Raw genomic sequence first — 10505 nt, 5'->3', positions numbered from 1 at the left:
TGGCTCTACTTGTCCCACCACCACCACCACCACCACCCCCTCACCCCCCACCCCAACTTAAACCAGCTTATATTTCACCTCTCTTCTATTTTTACTTAGTTCTGTTGAAGGGTCATTCGGACTCAAAACGTTAACAGTATTCCTCTCCGCAGATGCTGCCAGACTTGCTGAGTTTTCCAGGTATTTTTGTTCTTGTTTTGGATTTCCAGCATCCGCCGTTTTTTGCTTTTATATTAAAATGGGCCAATTGGCCTCTTTCAATGTTGTCTCGCTCTTCCCATGATTGTGTACGAGCTGCTGATCCCATATTCTCCACATCACCAACAATACCAGCTCCCAGTAATATTGCCCGTCTCCAACTCTCCACTCCTGCCTCAGTTCATTTGCAGCAGGAACATTCATCCATGCCTTTTTTTACTATTCCAACCCTCTCCTGGGTGGCCTCCCACTTTGCACCCATCATAAACTTGAGGCCATGCAAAAATCTGTTGCCTGTATCTCAACTTACACCGTCCTGTTTCACCCATCATTCCTCTGCATTTACACTGATTCCCAGTGAAGCAAAGCCTCGATCTTGAAAGTTTCATTCTTGCTTTTAAATCCTTCCACAGCCTCTCCCTTTGCTCTATAACCTCCAGTTCCAAAACCCTGTGAGACCTCTGTGCTACACATAATCTGGCCTCTTGAGTATCCTCAATTTTCATTGCTCCACCATTGGTGGCCACGCCTTTAACTGCCAAGGCCCTAAGCTCTGAAATTACCTCCCTAAACCTCACCACTTCTCCATCTCCTCCTTTAAGGCACTTTTTAAAACCAACCTCTTTGACCAGACAAAAACAAAAAATGCTGGAAAAACTCAGCAGGTCTGACAGCATCTGTGGAGAGAAAGACAGTTCTGATGAAGGGTCATACGGACTCGAAACGTTAACTGTATTCCTCTCCACAGATGCTGTCAGACCTACTGAGTTTTTCCAGCTATTTTTGTTTTTGTTTCAGCATCTGCAGTATTTTGCCTTTATCTCTTTGACCAAACCTTTGGCTACCTGTGCTTCTATCTCAGTGTGGTTTGGTGTTTACCCAGTGATTATAGAAGAGTTCAAATGTAATTGAAAGCATTCTTCAGAATGAACCCAGTGTCATTCCTGATGAAAAGAAAAAAAACTTGCGTTTATATAGCACCTTTCACAATCTCAGGATGTCCCAAAGTGCTTTACAGCCGACAGAGTACTTTTGAAATGTAGTCACTGTTGTTACTAGGGGATGCAGCAGTCAATTTGTGCGCAGCAAGATCCCACAAAGGAATGTGATAATGACCAAAAAATCTGTTTTTGTTACGTGGATTGAAGGATAAATAGTACCCAGGGAACCAGATATGATTTCTCTGCTATTCTTAATAATGTTAAATTAACTCTTTTAAGGGGCAAGTGGCATCTCAGTTTAATATTTCAAGTGAAAGACAACTCGTCTAACAGTGTAGTACTAGGAACAACAGCCTAGATTTTTGTGCTCCCCATATCTGGAGTGGGACTTGAACCCACACCCTTCTGACTCCCAGGCTAGAATGCAACCAGCAACTGAGCTACCAGCTGGCAAGTGACATGCCTCACAGTGAGCTCAAAATAAATTATTAAAAATAGAAGAGCAGCATTATACATTTTTTTGAGAGTGAAGGATACTGTTGATCCAAGAAGTCAATTATTTAACCCATTTTGTTCTTTTAGCGTCTTTAAAAGAATGAGAGGTGATTTCACTGAATCATATAAAAAAGCTTAGTGGCTTGGCATGGTAGATGTAGAGAGGCTGTTTCTCCTGGCTGAAGAGTAGGCAACTAGGAGGCACAATCGCAGGGTAAGAGGTCAACCATTTAGAACTGAGATAAGAAAAAATTTCTTCACTTATGAACCTTTGGAATTCTCGACCCAAAGGGTATATTCGATTGTTGAGTATATTAAAGACTAAGATTGATAAGATTTCTGGGCACAAAGGTTATCATGAGGATAGGGCAGGAAAGTGGATTTGATGTCGATCAGCCATTCTATTATCAAATGGTGGAGCATTGTGGCTGTGCCTTCAATTGTCTAGTTCTCAAGCTCCCTACGCTTCTCTGCCTCGCCTCTTTTAAGACCACACCTTAAAACCTACCGCTTTGACCAAGGTCATCTAACCTAATGTATCCTTATAGAGCTCAGTGTCATATTTTGCTTTATAACACTCCTGTGAAGTGCCTTGGGATGTTTCATTGTATAAAAGGTGCTATATAAATATAAGTTGTTGGAGCAGGCTCCAAGGGATGTATGACCTAACTCCTGTTCATACTTATGTTATTTCCATTCCTTCACTGAAATTACTTTTTATACCAACCCAACACTTCAACCCATTGACTCCATCTCTGTGATTGGAGCATAAGTTATCACTTCTTCCCCTCTTTCCGTTTCTCTTTTTACCCACCTAATTCAAATGCTTGCCTATCTTTTGATTTTCGGTTCTGTGGAAGGTCCACACCTGGAATGTTAACCTTCTGTTTCATTAATACTCATGTTTCTCTCTGCATAGAATGCTCGCTCATCAGGTCATATGGATAGGGTGTAATGAGTGGTGTGCCACAGGGATCAGTACTGGGGACTCAACTATTTACAATTTATATCAATGACTTGGATGAAGGGACCAAATGTACGGTTGCTAAATTTGCTGATGACACAAAGATAGGTAGGAAAGTAAGTTGTGAAGAGGATGTAAGGAGGTTATAAAGTGAAGCAGATAGGTTAAGTGAGTGGGCAAAGATCTGGCAAATGGAATATAATGTGGGCAAATGTGAAATTGTCCATTGGCAGGAAGAATAAAAAAGCGTATTACCTAAAGGCTGAGAGGTTGCAGAATTCTGATATTCAGAGGGATTTGGGTGTCCTAGTGCAATAATTACAAAAGGCTAGTATGCAGGTATAGCAAGTAATTAGGAAAGCTAATAGAATGTTATCATTTATTGCAAAGGGAATTGATTACAAAAGTATGTAGATTATGCTTCAGTTGTACAGGGCACTGGTGAGACTACGTCTGGAGCACTGCATACATTATTGGTCTCCTTATTTAAGGAAGGATGTAAATGCATTAGAAGCAGTTTAGGGAAGATTTACTAGACTAATACCAGGAATGGGTGGTTTGTCTAATGAGGAAAGGTTGGACAGGTTAGGCTTGTGTCCATTGGAATCTATAAGAGTAAGAGGTGACTTTATCAAAACCTTTAAGACCCTGAGGGGTCTTGACAGAATATATCTGGAGAGACAGAATTACCTGGAAAAACTCAGCAGGTCTGGCAACATCGATGGAGAAGAAAAGAGTTGATGTTTCGAGTCCTCATGACCCTTCAGGTAATCCTGTTTTTGTTTTGGATTTCCAGCATCCGCAGTTTTTTGTTTTTATATCTGGAGAGAAAGTTTTCTCTTGTGGGAGAATCTAGAACTAGGGGTCATGGTTTAAAAATAAAGGGTCGCTCATTTAAGACAGAGATGAGGAGGAATTTTTTTCTCTCAGAGGGTCGTGAGTATCAGGAAGATATAATAATTTTCATACTGTTATTGGAATTTATTGTAGAGTAATAGTCTGTGTGTGTGTGTGTGTGTGTGTGGGGTGGGGGACTTAACTGAATTAAAGGCAGCTGGTCTGAAGGCTTTGATGCAACAGGAGATAAGCTAGGTTTGAAATGTTAAATAGGTAAACATAGGTATAAAGGGAACATTTGCATTTTTAAATAAACCGGACTAGCTTGAATTCAAAAGAGGGGGGTGAAATGTTTCACCTAGCCAGGAGAAGTTAAGAAACAGTGTAGTAATCTGATATGCAATACACCTTTAATACAAATATGGTAATGTAAGATCACACGATCTTGATACCCAATAGCAGAGTAGCGCAGGCTACCTCTGTACTCAGTAGCCTTGAGTTACAGTCTGAAGAGTAAAGACAGAGTTTTGAGTTGTAAGCACGCAAGTGTAGCTGCTAAGTTCCTTTGTAAATAAACAGAGTGTGTTTCTTCTAAGAACGGTCTACTGATCTTTTCTGTCTTTGTTCCAACTTGGTCATCCCTGAAACAAGCCACCCCTGAAACAAAACTACCCGAATCCTTTAGCCCCAACAAACCAGGGCACTGGATCCAACAAACAGGCGACGAGAGTAAAAAGCAAGAAAGAACGAAGGAAATCAGAAGAACCGAAATCAGTCCGTACCTCGCGTGGTAGTTGTAAGTAAAGAAAAATTTCCTTCCTGATCACCAAAGCAATCCCCTGAAAGCTTTCCGCAATTTGGAAGAGTGGAGCCTTTCGATCCAACCTCGGACGATTGGTCTCACTATGTTAAGCGCCTTGTGTTCTTCTTCCAGGCAGACGACACTGCGGGGGAGGAGAAGAAGGGCGCGATCCTCTTATCCACGTGTGGGAGTAAGACATATGGATTCATTCAAAATTTGTTTGGAACTCAGTGCTCCAGATTTTAAAATTTTGATGACTTAGTGAACCTTGTAAAGAATCATTACCAGCCCAAGCCGTTGGTGACGATGCAACAGTTCAAATTTAACTCAAGGAATAAAGCCGCAGGGGAGACAGTTGCTTGTTATGTGACAAGTCCGAAGCAATTAACTGAGTATCTATCAATGATATGTTTAGGGATCGTTTGGTATATGGTATAAATGAAGGTGCGATTCAGAAGGGATTACTGCCTGAACCAAATTTAGATTTTCAGAAGGCACTGGAAATCGCTCTGGCAATGGAAAGTGCAGTGCAAGACTAGAAAGCCATACAGTGAGTGCAAAATGGTTGGGTGGGGAGCCCCAGCCAAAAAGAATGCAAAAGTGTAAAGCTTTACTCAGAAGTGGGAAGCAGCCACTGCTAGCAGACAAATTAAAAGAGATAGCAACAAAAACATAGCATCATGGTAACAGAGGTGGAAACGGACAACCTTGTAACGAATCACAGTTTAAAAAAGTCAAATATTTTTTCTGTCATCGAAATGGACACCTCATGGGACATTGTAAAGGTAAAATCAGGCAGACTTTCAGACAAAAGCAAAAACCCAATGAGACTAACAGAGTTGAAAAGCCTGAAGTAATAGATTCAAATATTTATTTGTTATATAATTTAAAGCTAGGAAGAACAGAACCTATCTATGTAACCATGGGAGTGAATGAGAGGCCTATCAGAATGGAGGTGGATACTGGTGCAGCCACTACTGTGATAGGTGAGCATACTTTTAAATACCTGAATCATGGGGAACATAAACTAAGTTTGGAAGAAACTAATGCCAAATGAAAACTTACACGGGAGAAGACATACAAGTCAAGGGTGTATGTAAAGTCACAGTACACTACGGAGGTCAGATAGTGAAATTACCCTTGATGGTAGTAGCAGGCGAGGGACCTCGTCTCCTTGGATGAAACTGGCTGAAAGAAATTAAATTGGAATGGACTGAAATCTTCCAACTGAGAACTAATGGGCTATTAGAGCTACTACAAAAATATGTTTCAGTTTTCGAGGACGAATTTGGAAAGATTGAGGGGCTACAAGCAAAAGTTCATGTAGATCCAGAGGCAGCACCAAGATTCATGAAGGCAAGACCAGTACCTTATGCAATGTGGGAAAAGGTAGACACTGAACTGGACAGCTTAGTAAAACTGGGAGTGGTACAACCAGTACAATTTTCAGAGTGGGCAGCTCCATTTGCACCTGTTCTCAAACCTGACTGAAGCATTAGAATTTGTGGGGACTACAAATTAACAGTCAATAAAGTGGCTGAGTTGGACAGATACCCCATGCCAAAAATTGAAGATTTGTACATTAAACTGGCAGGTGGAACTGCCTACATGAAGCTTGATGTGAGCCATGCCTATCAACAATTGGAATTAGAGAAGGCCTCTTGGAAGTTTGTCACCATTAATACAAACAAAGAGTTGTACCAATACACCCATTTACCTTTTGGTGTATCTTCAGCTAGCGCCATATTCCAAAGAACCTTCGAAAGTTTACTACAGGGACCGCCCGACATGGTAGTTTTGTGACTTTCCCATGACTGGACTCACTGGAAAGGAACATTTGATGAATTTGGAAGAAGTTTTAAAGTGTTTTTCGCAGGTTGGTGTGCGGTTGAAAAAAGAAATGTGCATTCCAATCGAAAGAAAGATCTAGGTCACAAGGTAGATTCACAAGGCCTACATCCAGTTGAAGAAAAAGTGAAAGTCATTAAAGAAGCTCCAGCGCCAAAGAATTCATCTGAACTGAAATCATTCTTGGGAATGATTATGGACACTTCTTGCCTAATTTGTTGACAGAACTGGCACCACTGTATTACATACTCAAGAAAAACCCTTGGAAAACACCACAGGAAGAAGCTTTCACAAAAGTGAAACAATCATCTACATTTGTTACAATCATCTACACTTCTAGTACATTTTGACCCAAAAAAAGTTGGTAGTAACATGTGACACATGTCCATATGGAGTGGGAGCAGTGCTTTCCCATCGAATGGATGAGGGATCAGAACGACTAATAGGATATGTATCGAGAACACTCAATACTGCAGAAAAAGGGTACTCTCAAATAGAAAAAGAACGCATGTCAATCATTTTCGGTGTTAAGAAGTTTCACCAATGTGTACACGGTCATCATTTTACTGTCATAACAGACCACAAGCCATTATTGGGATTATTCAGCAAAGACAAGACTATACCCACTATAGCCTCAGCAAAAGTACAAAGATGGGCATTGATCTTGGCAGCATATGAGTATACTTTAATTCATAGACCTGGAAGTCAAATCGCAAATGAAGATGCACTCAGGCGTTTGCCTATGCAAATAAAAGATGAGGATGCTCCAATTCCTCAAGAATTTGTTTTATTATTGAACTTCCTGGAATGATCACTGATATGTGCTAGGCAGATTAAAGATTGGACAAATCAAGACCCAGTCTTATCCTAAGTGTGAGGTCAAGTTCTTCATGGTTGGTCACAAACCCAAGAATCTGATGAAGTGAAACAATATTTCCAAAGCAGATATGAAATAACCAGCCAGGAAGGTATCTTATTGTGGGGAGCACGAGTAATTGTTTCTCGGGGAGCACAAGTGATTGTTTCTGAAAGGACGAAAACTATTGTTATCTGAACTTCACAGCGCACATCCCGGAATTTCCAAAATGAAGGCAATAGCACGCAGCTACTTATGGTGGCCTGGGGTGGATGAAGAAATGGAAAACTAAGTGAGAAGTTGTGTGCAGTGTCAACAAGTACAAAAATTACCTGCAATAGTTCCGTTACACCCCAGGAAGGCCATGGGTGCGAGTACACATCGACAATGTGGGACCTTTAATGGGAACAATGTTTCTACTTATCATCGATGCACGTTCAAATTGGATGGACGTAAATGAGGTGAGGTCGCCGACATCTTCTGCTACAATAGACAAGCTAAGACAAAGTTTTGCAATCAACGGACAACCTGGAGTGGTTGTATCAGACAATGGAACAGCATTCATGAATGCTGAACTTCACCAATTTATCAGCCTCAACAGTATTACTCATGCGAAAACTTCACCATACCACCCATCTTCAAATCGACTGGCCAAGAGCGCAGTTCAGACGTTCAAGTCTGGTATGAAGAAATTGTTTGGAGATTCAGTAGCGACTAAATTAGCACGTTTTCTTTTCTATCATAGAACCACCCCTCGTACGGCAACAGGTGTCACACCTATGGAATTGTTGAAACACCATCTCCGATCGAGATTGAACTTAATTTTGCCAAGCTTGTTGGGGAAAGCGGAAAGGAGGCAGGGAAGTCAGAAAATTGGTCATGGCTGTCAAGATGTTTAACGTAGGAAATTATTTGTGAAAAATTTTAAAGAAGGACTAACATGGTTGTTTGGTGAAATAAGTGCAGTAACAGGACCTCTTTTCTACCGTGTGGAAGTGGAAGATCGAATCATATGGAGACACATGGATCATATAAGAGCAGAAACAAAATATCCAGAATCAATTCCACCAGTGTTCGTGACTAAATCAATGTCTCCTGTTGAAAGAGCTCAACTGAGTACAGATATGTCTGAAGGGCCAACTCTACCTGGAAGAGTCGAAGAAACAGATTTGCAGGTACCTGCTGAAGAACCAGTTGCTCAGACGACTACAGTGAGGGAGGTTCCGGATCAAACATCAGAAGCTGTAGAGCTAAAGTATTCTACACGCATGAGGAAACCCCCAGAAAGACTGACTTTGTAAATTATTGATGTGTGAATATTTGATATTTTGAGAAAAACTGTAAAATGTATTTGAGTAAAGGGGGAAGAATGTAGTAATCTGATGTGTAATACACCTTTAAGACAAATGTTGTAAGATCACATGATCCTGATACCTAGTAGCAGAGTAGTGCGGACTACCTCTGTAGTCAGCAGTCTTGAGTTACAGCCTGAAGAGTAAAGCCAGAGTTTTGAGTTGTAAGCACGCAAGTGTAGCTGCTAAGTTCCTTTCGTAAATAAACAGGACTAGTTTCTTCTAAAAACGGTCTACTGACCTGGAAACAAGCAGGCAACCCGGATCCGTTAGCCCCAACAAACCAGGGCACTGGATCCAACAAACTGTTTATTTTTCTCAAATATTACTGGTAAAATTGGTACTATGATAAGAATTTATTACTAGAGGTAAAAGTCCAAAGACATAGTGAAACAATGGGAATTTGCATTCAAAGGGGAAAATATGTATAAAGGAGAGAAGGCTGTGTGTAAGGGAAGGCATTCTAAGATCTAACAAGTGTGGAAAGGCTTTAACATCTAAGCCTCAAGCTGCAATCTACAAGGACTGAAGCTGAGAAAAACTCACTTTGAATTTGACTGTTCAGGATAGTGTGTGTTACTTTGCCTAGATCTTTTATAATCTGTGTGTCTCACTGTTGCCTTAACGGAGGTGTAACTGGGGCTTAGATTAATTAGGGGATTTAGAAGTTCCAGTGTAGTAATTTGTAGATCTATGTATGTGCTTAAAATCGTTTATTCTATTAATAAAGGTTTAATTTAGTGTTGTAAGAAACCTATACTTGTTGGCCTTCTTTTATTAAATTCAAAGCCTGCATCTAGAATAAGTACAAATTGCAAACATTGCTGTAGCAGCTGCAGTTTCTCTCTGGGATTTGGACAGCTTGGCATTTACTGCCATAAGTGAGTCTTTGGAACACTGCTTCCACTGCCTTTTGAGGAATAGAGTCTTTGAATATTTTTAAGGCAAAACTAGATTGATTCTTGATAACAAAAGGGTGAAAGGTTATCAGGGATCGGCAGGAACGTGGAGGTTACAATCGGATCAGCCATGATCTTATTGAATGGCGGAGAAGGCTTGAGGGGTAGAATGGTCTGCTCCTAATTCGTATGTTCGTAATCTTACGCTATTGGACGCCATTCAGCCCATTGAGCCTGTGTCAACTCTTTGAAAGAGGTATCCAATTTAATCTCACTTCCTTGCTCTTTCCCCATAGCCCTACATTTTTGTTCCTCTTAAAGTATTTATCCAGTTCCTTTTTGAAAGTTACTTTTGAATCTGCTTCCACTGACCTTTCAGGCAGCGCATTGGATTCCAAATCAAAATTCATTGCATAAAAAAAATTCTCAACTTCCCTCCACTATTTTTGCCAAATATTTTGAATCTGTGTATTTTGGTTACTGACCACCTACCCCCCACCCCCCCTCCCCACCAGCAGAAAGTTTACTTATTCTTCTCAAATCCCCATAATTTTGAATCCCTCCATCAAATATCCTATTTTCATCTTGTGGTTGCTTGATTCCTGTAACAGTCCCCACTGTCCAACAGGCAGGGGATAATTTATTGGAATCTGTGTTTGTTACTCTACCCCTTTTAAAGTGTTATCACCTTCATGAAAATAAACAGAAAACCTTTTCCATTGGCTTTCAAACATTGGAACAGGAGGTGGTCATTCAGCCCCTCAAGACTACTGTGCCATTCAATTAGATCCCGCCAGATTTGTATCTTAATCCCATTTATCCACTCAGCTCCATATCCCTTGACCATAACCATCAAAAACTATAAATTTCAGTTTTGAATTCCCAATTGACCCCAGACTCAACAGCTTTTTGGGGAAGTGTGCTCCAGGTTTCCAAGACCATTTGTGGTGCTTCATGGCATCACATCATCGACCCAGCTCGATTTTAATGTTGTACCCCACTTTTGGACTCTCCTCCTCCTACCAGAACTAATAGTTTCGCTCCACCTACCCTACTAAATCCCTTTAACATTTTAAAAACAAGTTCTACTGCATCACTTGCCTATTTCATCATTGTGATGCAAAAATGATACAGCCCAGTGGCACTGTGAATGCCTGGGTTTTAGATTCTGTTGCCAGATTTACTGGCCCAGTTTCCATCCATGTTTGACAATGGCAAAACATTAAAAATAGCTTGATCCTGCATCAGTTCTGTGCCATCAGAGCTGTGAACATTCAATGTTAACCTCCTTCCCCCTTTAAGATGCTCCTTAA

This window comes from Carcharodon carcharias, chromosome 14 (assembly GCF_017639515.1).
Source record: "Carcharodon carcharias isolate sCarCar2 chromosome 14, sCarCar2.pri, whole genome shotgun sequence".
Lineage (NCBI taxonomy): Eukaryota > Metazoa > Chordata > Chondrichthyes > Lamniformes > Lamnidae > Carcharodon > Carcharodon carcharias.
Note: the sequence above shows the minus strand (reverse complement) of the source record.